We start from the raw sequence: 12633 nt of genomic DNA on the forward strand, positions 1-12633 counted from the left end.
AAAGATGGAAAAAGAGTGAGCTGGGCAGGATGGCACATGCCTGTAATCCCAGTAGCTTGGGAGGTTGAGGCAAGAGGATAGAGAATTCAAAGCCAGCCTCAGCAACTCAGCAAAGTTCTATGCAACTTCATCAGATCCTAGCTCTAAATAAAACATTAAAAAGAGTTAGGGCTGGGGCTCAGTAGTAAAGTGCCCCTGGGTTCAATCCCTTGTGGTGGGGGGGGTGGGGGGAAGAGAGCTTCAATGTATGATATGATGAATGCCTAAACTATTGTGTAGTCATTTATCGTTTGTATTAGTTCCCTAAGGGTGGAGCAATAAAGTACCACCAATGTATCCTTTCACTTTAGTTCTGGAAGATAAAAGTATGAAGTCATGGTGTCAGTTTGTCAGGTTTGGTTCCTTCTGGGTACCCTAAAGGAGAATTGTTCTATGCTTTCCCAGCTTGTGATATAATGTCCTGCAGTCTTTGGTACACAGTTGCATCAGTGCAGTCTCTGCTTCCATAGTCACATGGCATTCTCCCTGTATCCCCATCTTTGCATATGGTGTTCATTAAAGTTTGTATCTGCAAAGTCTCCCAAGGCCCAAGTTTGGCCCTCAACATGGAACTATTGGGAATTGGCGGTCACTTTAAGATGTGAGGCCTAATTGGAAGTCTGGGTCATTGGGAGCATGCCCTTGAAAAGTATAATAGGATCCCAGCACCAGCTTTATCTCTTTTGTTCCCTGACAATTAGGTGAGTTGTTTAGTTCCACCACATGTTCCTGCCAAAATGTGCAGGCTCACCACAGTCATAAAAACAACAGGGCCAATTGATAATGGACTGAAATCTTGAAAACTGAAACCAAAATAAACATTTTCTCTTTATGAGAAGATTATGTGAGGTATTTATTATAGGCAGCTGCCTAACATAGTGTCCTTTTTATAAGGTCACTGACTGCATTAGATTGGGGAGCTGCTTTATTCCAATATGACCTCAACTCATTATACATTCAGTGATCCTTAATTCCAAAAGATTAGGGTTTCAGTATATCTTTGAGGTAACTGCTGCTTTTTGATATGTTTCATGTTACTCAGAAGTTCTGTTGGTTCTATTTATGTGTTCTCACTAGTCAGGAATATTTTGTCAGTTTTTGTTTCCCGGTAATTTACATTATAAAATTAAACGTTATTGATACCCTCTATAACACATATAAACCTTAAAAACTTTGTGCCAAGTCAAAGAGGCCACTCATACAAAAACCACAAATTATATGATAATATTTATATGAAATATGCAGAATATGCAAGTCTGTAGAAACAGAAGGTAAGAGTATTGGCTTCGTAGGGCTGAAAAAAAATGAAGAGTAGCTGCTAATAGATATGAGGCTTCTTCTTGTGCTAATGAAAAATTTCAAACTTGTGGTTATGGTTGTTCAGTTTTATGAATATACTAATTATACTGAGTTGTACACTTTGAATGTATGAATTGTCTGATATATGAATTAAATTTCAATAAAGCTATTTTAAAATACCAAAAAAAAAAAGAGTTTTAGAACATATGATAATATTGGATATTCTTTTTTAAAGTAGATGTTTCCCCAGTTGAACATTATTCAGAAAAATAAAGGAAAATGAAAGGACTAAGAACAAAGTCTGGAAAGACAAGTGAAAAGGGAAGTAATTTCTAAAAACAAGGAGTGGTCATGAATGAAAAATTGGCATCTGAAAACACAAAGGAGAAAAAGAATGTGATCGGTAATAGCACTCATGTCTTTAATAATGTCATTGAAATTGATCCAAGTCCCATGGTTTCATCATTAACCTCATGTTTGTCTTCACATGGTCCTGAAATGGCTACCATAGATCTAAGCATCGTTCTCTAATAAGGCCATATAAAAAGGAAAGAAAAATGAAGGTGTATCCCATGTGTGTTTACCAAGAGGAAAACTTTGCATATGTTGATCACACACCCCTTTTATCTCTTTAGCCACCACTAGATTAGATGCCTATCACAAAACCATTGGCATAAAAGAATATATCTATCATAGTTTAAGCTTTACTAAACTTCAACTAATTGTGATTCACTGTTTAAATTGTGCTCCCCATTAGCAAATTATATTCAACATATTATTAAAATGGTGATTTTATTCACATTGAAGAAAAATTATGGTTAATCAACAAACTGTTACATCTTCCTTACTATTCCCCCTAAATCCAACTACCCATGAAACTTGCCAGTGCCAGGGCTGGGGTTGTGGCTTTAGTGGCAGAGCACTTGCCTAGCACGTGTGAGGCACTGGATTTGATTCTCAGCACCACATACAAATAAATAAATAAAATTAAGATCCATTGACAACTAAAATAAATGTGTATGTATTTATATAAAGAAATATATATATACATATTTCCTTATATAAATATATATATATAAAAGAAACTTGCCAGTGCCATTAACTAACAGGTGATTTTGCCATTTTGTATAACAGAAACCCGTCCTGAAATCAACACCATAAATATGGAGACTCTTTACAGATTTCTCCTATCTCAAACCAAGAAGGCAATTTAGAGCATACACTGAAGACAGAGCCTTTTCCTTTTTACAAAGTTGCAACCTTCTCTTCATCTATGAGTCCTTAGGAATGTGTGCACCGAGAGAAAGCATCTTTTTCCTGATCCATGCAGGAACATTGTATGAGAATACTAGCCCTTCCCTCAGTTTGTCCACCCACACTACTACCCCCATCAATAATGCATCAATAATACTCTTCATTGTTCATTTCTAAGTTCTTGAGATAGTTTCTGTTTTATGCACTGTGGACTATGTAGTGGATGTGTGGAGACATGGTGAGATAGGAGAAAAAAATAAAACACAAATAGATTCCTGATTAATGGGGAAAGCACAGATGAGACTGGACATCAAACACCTGATATAGCGGTACATGTCCCAATCATTAGTTTATGTTTGGCATTGCTTAATAATCTGAGTGTAAGGTCAAAGAGTAAATATTTGAATGAAGCTAAGATTGGAGATTGATAGGGTAAGTAGAGGTCAGCAAGGCTGAGAACTTCTGGTGTTAGTGAGGATATCAAAGTTGCTTATTAGCCATGTAATTCAGTTAATAAGGAAATAGAGCTTTTAAATCATGATATCCATAATGCACATTCATATTTCACTGTACTTTTATTTATAGTTATTTAGTGATTCTGGATATGGAATACTTAAACATGGAAGACACATGAGGGATGGATTTTATTTTTAATATTAAATACTTAACATGTAAAAGCAAATATTTATGTGCTTACCATATATGTGACATTATGTTAAAGTATTATGATGATGGTATATGGAAAGACTTTTGATATGATCCATTAAGGTATTTATAGTATTAGACTCTAAATTAAAACTTTAACAATGACAGCTCCAAATGGTACAGAGTTGTATTAAAATTTTAAGTAATTATATTTTAAAATCCTGTTATTTCTCTCCCTCTTCTTTTCCCCCACTCCATTAATATCATCTTATTTTAAGAAGTAATTTAATTAGATATTTATTCCTTTAAATTCCTCCATGAAAAGAACTAAAAATGGATGAAGCAGTGATTGCACAATTTTATAAACTTACCAAAAATTGCTGAATTATACATTTAAGACAGGTGAATTTTATGGGGTGGAAATTATACCATATAAAATTATTTCTTAAATTTCTCCAAAAAATATAATGCAGGATCTAATTGTTATGCTTTAGATCCAGGATATTCCCTAAAAATCTCACGTGGTCGGCAGTACAGCAATATTCAGAAGTGAAAATATTGAATTATGAGAGCTTTAACCTCATAAGAGGATTGATATATTTGATGGATTAATAATTTGAATGCACTACTAGTAGTAACTGTAGGCTGGTAGACATGGCTACAGGAGATATTTCAATGGGGTCTTTCCCTTAGGGATTTGTCTCCCTGACGCTCATTCTGTCTGCTTGCTGGCTGCCATGAGCTGAGCAGATTTCCTCCACCACACCTTTCAGCAATGATATTCTACCTCACCTTAGGTCCAGAGCAGTGGAGTTGTCCAACCATGGACTGAATCTCTGAAACCCTGAGCCCAAAATAAACTTTTCCTTTTATAAGTTGTTCTTGCCAGTTATTTTACTCACAGTGACAGAAAATTGACACAACCATTAAAAAGTAGAGAACTATTGATTCCCCAGCTTCCAAAATGGCATCCACTTTTTTCTGTATTAAATTCAACAGAGGCAGGGGCTTGATATTCTTCCCCTTCAGTACCTGCCAAGCTTCTCAGAGTATGCTGGGAAAAGAGAAGTTCTTTATGTCTTGAAACCTGTTCAACCCTTCTAACCTTTCTACTTAGATGACCATTGGTGAGTGTTCAAGTGATGGGAATTTTGCCACCTGGAAATCAGAGTGAGGCAAACAACTTTTTCCTGAGATGGTACTGAACAGTTTTCAAAGGACAATGATTTTCAATTACTTCTGTCATAAGTTACAGGAGAACCAGTGACCTACACATGAATGAATCCTCTGAGTAACTGATTGTCTCCCTTAGAACTGAAACAATTTCCCTGAGTCTCAAACCTGTCCAAGCAAAATGACAATTTTTATTTCACTCAAAGTTACAGGCTTTCTTTATGCCTTTATGTTAGCTCTGATGATTATTTTATATCTGAAATTTCCAGTTATCCTAGATTGTTCCTTGAATTTTTTATAGAAGCTTTTAGGCACAAAAATCTTATAATAGATTGGATAACTGAGTTTGTCAATAGAGTTTTTCCAAAAGAAGACTGCATTGATTATTCAGAATTATAGTTGATAATATACAGTACTTTCTACAGTATAGGTAGTATTTAATGTGTGTGTGTGTGTGTGTGTGTGTGTGTGTGTGTGTAAAATTCTTAATAACTAAGAGAAAGTTACACAGAGTGGGAGAACAGTGTATAAGGAATAGATTTAGTGGGAGTCAGGATTTTAACCCAGGAAAACCCTTGCAGAGTCCATGATCTTAAGAATTATTTTATATTTATTCAAAAAGATGAATATGAAGGATAATATAGAGGTGTGTGTTGTTATTATTTTTACTTGTTCTACTTAGTTGTACATGATAGCAGAATGCTTTTCAATTCATTGTACACAAATGGAGTGCAACATTTCAATTCTCTGCTTGTACATGGTGTAGAGACGCACAATTCGTGCAATCATACATGTACCTAGGGTAATGATGTCTAATTCCACCATCTTGCCTACCCGCAAATCCCTCCCGCTCTCCCTTTGCCCAGTCCAAAGTTCCTCCATTCTTCCCATGTCCCCCCATGATAAATCAGCGTCCACTAATCAGAGAAAACATTTGGCCTTTAGCTTTTGGGGATTGGCTTACTTTACTTAGCATAATATTCTCCAACTCCATCCATTTACCTGAAAATGCCATATTTTATTCTCTTTTAATGCTGTAATATTCCATTGTATGTATATACCACAGTTTCTTTATCCATTCATCTATTGATGGGCATCCATGTTGGTTCCACAGTTTAGTTATTGTGAATTCAGCTGCTATAAATATAAACATTGGTGTGACTGTGTCATTATAGTATACCGATTTTAAAGAACCTGGAAATAGGGTCAAGGAAAGTTTGGGGAAATTGCCACATAAAATTTGAATTAAGAAACCCACAGATTATAGCCTTATGTAATGTACTTGAATGAGATGAAAACATCTCCAACTGCCATCACCTATTTTAGTCACTTGAGTGGTCATCCTCCAAAATATGTCTGTGTGTCCATTCCAGAACCTGTGGGTATTACCTTATTTCTAATAAAGATTTAATTAAGTTAATGAGACTGTCATCTTTGATTGTTTGGGTTGGTGGTAAATCAATGGCAGTTGCCCTATAGAGAGGCATTCTGAGGGGATAAAAGGGGAGACAGCAATGTGACCGTGAAGTCAGTGATTGGAGTGATGCAGCTAGTCAACAAATGTCTACAGGCATCAGAAACTGTAAGAGACAAAGAATAGATTCTCCCCTAGTGCCTGACAGGAAGTGTAGCCCTGACAACATTTGATTTTAGACTTTGAGCCTCCAGACTGAAATAATACGTTTTTGTTGTTCTAAGCCATTTAATTTGTGGCAGTTTATTTTGATAGCCTCAGTAAACATCAATTCATAGCAGACAATTTTAAATGAGTTCAAAATGATTTCAAGTCTGTCACTAGAAAGGTACCAGCTCAAGGCAACTCACTAATTTAGAAAGGAGAAGGCAGAGTTGCCTTATTTTGGCTATATCTAATAAAAGTCTAGGCAGGTGACTACTATAGTTTGAATTTTGAATGTTCCTGAAAGACCATATGTTGAAGGTGTTATTGTCATCCTCTGGCACTAGTAGGAGGTGATAGAACCTTTGGGAGGTAGGGCCTAATAGAAGGAATTTAAGTCACTGTGGTTATGCCCTTAAGGGAATACTGAGAGTTCAGCCACTCACTTTTCTCCCTTTGTTTTTATTTCCTTCCCAGTCACCATGAAGTTTACAGACATCCTCTGTCACACATTCCCACCATAATGTACTGTGCCATTTCAGGCCCAAAGTGATAAGAGTTAAGCAACCATGGACTGAAAGCATGAACCCATATGAATCATTCCTCCTTAAGTTGATTATTTCAGATGTTTGTTACAGTGACAGAAAACGAACATGGTAGGCTTCCCTGACTCTTACTTAACCACAATTGGTGGATTTGATGTAGTACTCCAATTACCCAACTCAAAGAACAAGTAACCCTGATAATATTGAGGTAAATTGTAATATGAGGGTTTAAAATAGACTACTGCTACTTTGAAAAACAAACAACAGTCATCTTCAAAATGAAACTTTGTAACATTATATTTCTGAAGTTCTAATAATCTATGCTGTATATATTGCTCCAGAGAATCAAAAACTACATTATTAGTGTGGGGCATGATGGTGCACACATGTAATCCCAGCTGCTCATGAGGCTAACACAGGAAGATTTCAAATTCAAGACAACGTTGGCACTTTAGCAAGACCCTATCCTGAAATAAAAATTAAGAAGGACTAGGGATGTAATTCAGTGGTAAAGCAATCCTGGGCTTGATCCCCAAAACCCCTTCAAAAATTTTTACGTTACTAATATGGTTTAGATATGAGGTGTCCCATCAAAGCTCGTGCGTTAATGCAGGATTGTTCAGAGATGAAATGATTGCACTGTGAGAGATGTAACCTAGTAAGTCCATCTTTGTTTGAATAGACAACTGGGTTCTATAGGCAGGTGGGGCTTGACTGGAGAAGGTGGGTCATCCATCAGGGCCTGCTCAAGAATTTATCTTCCAGACAGCCTCTTCCCCTTTCACTCCCTGCTTCCTGGCCACCATGAACAAAAGAATAATGTTCCTCTACCACACCCTTCAGCAGTTGTGTCCTGTTCCATCCTGGGCCCAGAGAAATGGAGTTGACCTATGACAGACTGAAACTCTGAAACCATGAGCCAAAATAAACTTCTTTCTCTAAGTTGTTCTTCTTGGGTTACTTTGGTCAGCAACAGAAAAGTAACAGTGGAAAAAGAAATGTCCCAAGTTAACTTTGGAAAGCAGTGTTATTCCTGGATACCTAAGGCTAAAAGATAAATAAGTAAATAAAATAAAAATAAACAAATTCCATGCTTTAATAGATATATTTTTCACAGTAGTATGGGCTAGGAATTCTAAAGTTATTCTGCCTGTATATTTTGGCTGAACAAACAAATGAATAAACTGTAGATAATCTGCAACAGGTTTCTTACTGTCAGAGATAAAAGTTACAAATACGCAACGAGAAAATAGACAAAACCCCATGTTGCTGAATTGGAATCAGTGATAATCATATAAACACACACAAACAGAAAAATTTTGTGTGTGTCTATGTATATTTTACTTCTGTCTTCTGAAACTGTTTAGCAAGCATACCCATCTCCCAGCATACCATTCCCCAGTCATCAGAAGCAGCTGATTCTTGGATTGGGTAGGGAAAATGCAAGATAGGCCAGGAATTTTTTTTTTAATGTATTGAAGCATGTCAAACACATACAGATGCCATCGCAAAAGAATCCCCAATAGTTAAAACAGAAATCATTTGAGCAACAAAATAACACTAGTATTGCATTATAACCCAAAGAACATTCACAAGTACATCCCTAAAATAAAGGATTATTAAATGCATAGATGGGGGGGGGAGAAAAAAAGTCTTGCTTACAGAAACGTTCCAAATAATTTATATAGGCAGGTGGGGCTTGACTGGAGAAGGTGCAGGAAGTAAAAATTATCCTTCACTTGAATGTGGGCTGGACTTGGTCACATACTTCCAACTAATGGACTATGGAAAGAGAAAGCCAGTGTTTTTTTATGAAGAAACCTGTCAGACTTCACCTAAACCAAGTGATCAAGGTTAATACCAACAATGATAGGATACATTCTTTTGATATGATGTGATGGGAAATATACTTTGCCTCTTAAATATTCTTTCCAAAATCCATTGAGAACTCCTAATTATATGAAAATAGACAAAAACAAATAGAGGGAGATTCTACAAAATATCTGACCAATACTCTTAAAAATTGTCAAGGTCATGTGGAAAAAAAAAGAGAGAGAGAGAAGATATCACTGATTGAAGGAGGCTAAAAATAGAGGATGACTAAATGGGAAGTGATGTCCTGGAATGGATCCTGGAAGAGATGAAAGTTAATGGTGAAATATAAATAAAGTCTGTAATTTAGTTAATAGTATTATGTCAGTGCTAATATCTTTGTTTTGAGAAATGTATATATATGTATATATATATATATATATATATATATATATATATATATATATATATATATATATATATATATATGATGCTAGCATCAGAAGTTGGATTAATGGTATAAAGAACTCTTGGTACTATCTTGAAAACTTCTGAAAATCTAAAATTATTCCAAAATGTATTTTAATCTAAATATCAACTATGATAAAATCTTAACACCTATGGATTTTGCAGAGAAAATACATGAATATTTCATAAAATTATTCTATGTATACCTAAATTTTTATTATTTTAAGAGAAAAATATTGCAATATTTATTGTCCCTTTTTCCTCCTATGATATTTACTCCTTAACAAAATTTAGTCAGTATTTAAATTAAGAACATATGATGATTTTTAATGTTGTAGTTAATCAAAAATTTCTGTCTCTTCTGGTTGAATTAAATGTAATGGATTTTCTGAGTCCTATGAACTCTTTTGAGTTTATAAGGCTGCTACTTAGTTATCTTGTAGCATAGTGTTCTAAGAAATTTAAAGGAACTGCTACAAGTACCTAATTAATCCTTACAAAGTTGAGATAATCTGATTCATTAAAAGAACAATGTGTTCCTGGCACTGAACTAGAAATTTTTAATTACCATTTTGTTCTTTGCAGATAACTTGATCTTACTGGGGGAAAAAAAAGTGACTGTTTCTAGGTGACATACCAAAAAGTTTAAAACACAGAGTTGTGGGAAATATAGGAAATAAGAGGTGAAAGACATATATTTTAATAACTTATTTTTCTCATTTTGAGATTATATTTTAGACTAAAATTTGAGATTCTCAAGACAGTTTTAGTAGAAATTCATTATTTTATGTATTTTTATAACCAGTTATAATATTTAATTCTAGTAGCTATACAAATTTTCATAACACTGACTTAAATTATTGGACAGCTTGAAATTGATTTCCAATATGAATTAATTCTTCTACTGTTTGCTTCCACATATTTCTATTTATGTATCTTTCATCTAGATGTTTCCTATTTTTCAAGATTTTTATTTTTTAATAAACAATTGCAATAATGAATTGTAAATTTGAAATAATTCAGTGTTTATAGAGAATGCCATGAAATAGGAAATTGCACTTGATACTGATTGTTAAAAGTTCCTCTTTCACAAAGTTTCTGTTCTTGTATAAAATTAATAATTTAAGTGTGAGTTTACCTATCTCAAATCTTCTTTTGACAACTTTTGCAGAGATAACTAATCTTGCTGCTATTCCTAAATATCCCACATTTATTAATACCTGCTAAATTAATGATCATTTGGAAAGAAAGTATTCCCCTAGGCCAAACATACTAAATTATATAATGAAGGGGTTTATCATTTAGTCAGATTCAAGAATTCATTAGTTACACTGTATTTTTAATCTAAAACTTGTTTGTCAGAGAAAGATTGAAACTTTTCCTTAGTATGAGGTTAAAAAAAAAATTAAGATCTAAGAATAGTGCTGATATAAAAGGATCATGGAGGCTGAAGATGAGAGAGAGAGAGAGAAATAAGAAACTAGATTCAGTATTTTGCCCTAAATAAGATTAGCTATAGAACTCTAGAGTTTCTTGATATTCTTAAGGACCATCTCCATTATTAAGATCAGCTTAGACTTAGTTCTCAGTCAAAAATGGAGTAATAGAGTCAGTATTTACCCTTATGTATGAAATAACAAAAAATATCAAATCCAGCTACTGGTCGGTCATAAGGCAACCCCAAATAGTGATTTCTAAGAGATGGAAAACCAATGAGATGGCCTTCTAAATATTTTAGCTTCGTACTGTGAAACAATGTGGAGAGCCTTGTGATCTAAACCATGGCCTGTCTGACTCTGGCAGCTGCATTTGTGCTGGGAGCTGCTTGTACCAAGTGCAGATCAAGATGCCCCAGTTGCAGTGGTAATGCTGGCCAGTTCAGCACTATCTCCCAGGGATACTGAATTCTGAGCAAAACAAGATGACCCTAATGTCTCACCAGTCCTGTGTCCTTCAGGTTGTCTGCTTTGCTGAAACTTTCCACAATTAACCTTTTGATGATGAAACCTATATAATAAACTTGCTGAGCTAGCTCTGGAGTCAGTCAAACCTCACCAGGGCTTGGCTATCCACCTGGCCCCAGATTTTTCTCACTATGTGTGTCTGTTTGTTTATGCTTTATACCCCATCACTCCTGCTCATCCAAGAGAGAGATGTAGTGGCAATAGAAGTTTCAAGTCATTTTTCAAGGATAGGGATAGGAAAGTGGCCCGTGTTAGTCAGCTATTTGTCACTGTGACCCAAATACCTGACAAAAGCAACTTAAAAGGAGAAAAACTAAACTGTGGCTCATGGTTTTAGACTTTCACTGTATGTTGGGTCAATGCCAGTGCTCTGGGACCAAGATGGGGCAGAACATATTAGTGAAGGTCATGGTGGAAAAAAGTTATTCACTTCTTGGTATCCAGAAAGCAGAGAGATAAAATGGAAATGGGGCTGCAAGAAGATGAACTCTTCCAGGGCACACCCCCAGTAGCCCACCTCCTCTAGGCATGCCCCACTTGCTCCAGATATCACTCAGTCAAAATAGGATAGACTAATTAGGTCACAGCTCTCACAATCAAATCATTTTACCTCCAAATATTCCTGCATTAACACAAGAGCTTTTGGAGACACCTCATATTCAAATCATAACAAGACACAAGGAGACAGAAGCTAAGAGACTAGAAAGGACAAGCTGGCTAGAGTTTATAGGAAAGAATATCACATAGAAGGGAACTGAAGAGAAGAAAACCTCAACCATGCTGAAGTTCCCAGCTCACTATTTAACAGAACAATAATTGGTACATATATTTGGAGAGACTGACAGAAGTAGTTAAGAAAAATCCAAAAGAATTAAAGGGAACAATGCTTACCACTTACCATTTACACAAGACTAGGGAAAGTACCTAGTTCTTACAGCCACAGTGGAAAAACTTATGTAGCACTATGTAAAGTACTGAGGCAAGCCTTTTCTTAGCATTTGGAATTAATTAGTCCCAGACTGGCTACTTTCCTGGACCCACCTAACAAGTCATAAAATTTAAGACTCTAAATTGTTTACAAGGAACTGCATGTAAGAACAAAACTTAAGAATATTTATGGGAGTATGAAAACATTCACTCAACCAGTAAAATTTGTAAGGTCTGGTATTCAATCATGCAGTGAAGCAAGAAGGCACAATTGAGGAGAATGATCAATCAAAACTGACTTGAAACTGACAATGGTGTAAGAATTAGCAGACTCAAGGACATAAAGACAGTTATACCTGCATTTCATATATATGAAAAGTTAACTATAAATATTGAAGATAGCAGGGGAATAGCCTTCATCAAACTTATAGAAAGGAAAGCTACAATGTTTGAGGTGAAAATCTAGGGTATTAAAGAAATAGCTGCAGAAAATATCCAAAATTTAAAACATAAAAAACAATTTTAATAAAAGAACATAAACAATATCAGGAAGCTGTGGAACGAACTTAAGCAACCCTGCGTGTGTTTGTGTGTGTGTGCATGTGTGTGTATGTGTGTGTAATTTCATCCCTAAAAGACAGAAGAGAGTGGATACATAAAAGAATTTTGAAGAAATGAGGGCAAATATTTTCTAAGTTTACAATAAAATAAACCCTCACATTCCAAATAGCTACATGAGCCAAAAGTGCAAAATTCCTAAAAAAAAATACACCAATGCACTTCATAAATAAGTTATTCAAAGTCTGTTATAAAGACTCCTAAAAGTGGCCAGAGGGAAAAAGTTAATAAATAGAGGCAAGCCAAGATAAGAGAAAAAGCAAAATTGTCA

This window comes from Marmota flaviventris, chromosome 8, assembly GCF_047511675.1.
Source record: "Marmota flaviventris isolate mMarFla1 chromosome 8, mMarFla1.hap1, whole genome shotgun sequence".
NCBI lineage: Eukaryota > Metazoa > Chordata > Mammalia > Rodentia > Sciuridae > Marmota > Marmota flaviventris.